The sequence below is a fragment of the Sinocyclocheilus anshuiensis genome, unplaced genomic scaffold (genome assembly GCF_001515605.1).
Source record: "Sinocyclocheilus anshuiensis isolate Anshui unplaced genomic scaffold, SAMN03320099.WGS_v1.1 scaffold415, whole genome shotgun sequence".
Taxonomy (NCBI): domain Eukaryota; kingdom Metazoa; phylum Chordata; class Actinopteri; order Cypriniformes; family Cyprinidae; genus Sinocyclocheilus; species Sinocyclocheilus anshuiensis.
In genome coordinates this window covers 2,157,225-2,157,818 of record NW_015552655.1, presented here as the reverse complement: position 1 = coordinate 2,157,818, position 594 = coordinate 2,157,225, and the positions used below count along the sequence as shown (strand labels likewise).

The 594-nt window shown below is 44.4% G+C and overlaps 1 protein-coding gene across 3 annotated transcripts in view; it reads left to right on the top strand.

Moving 5' to 3' along the window:
* The window catches only part of LOC107667166 (myosin light chain kinase, smooth muscle-like), a 16,170-nt gene that overhangs the window by 5,326 nt on the left and 10,250 nt on the right, over window positions 1–594 (top strand). The gene's annotated exons all lie outside the window — the stretch shown is intronic.

Sequence of the window (594 nt, the reverse complement as noted above, 5' to 3'; positions counted from 1 at the left end):
ATGGCTGTGGACCGCCGGATAGGCTTTCACCGTGGACGAAGCGGAGTCCAGCCCGGGGTCGCCACATGTGGAAGCCTCCTTCGTCGAATCCGCTGGCCGCGCCGTTCTGAAGCCCACCGGCCTCCTCTCACTCAGCCCACCGTGTGTGACGCTGTTTCGTTGTGAAAGCGAAAATACTTTGTTTAGCAAAAAGTTAGAAAATCAAATTTTTGTCAAAAACTACATCTGGATAATATTCAGTAGATTATCAAAGCATAAATCCAGTAAATCGCTTCCATCAACACCACCAAAGCTTGCACAGACATATATCACTTCCTGGATCAACACTTGACTCTGTAACATTATGCAGTTTTCATTTATATGCTGTATGATCGCATTATTTTTTCATATGCATCTGTTTACATAAGAGATCGCTCGTTTCTCCATCCTGTACACATGTGTTTTTGTTCGGGAGGTTTTGTACTCGTTCAGAAGATGTGTAATAGCGCCCCCAAGTGTATAACGGTGAAAACACGAAAAGCCGTAAAAAGTTGTCTTTGGCGGGGAAGAGTTTTCTTCTAAAAGACGAGATAACTCATCAATGGCGGGGAAAGA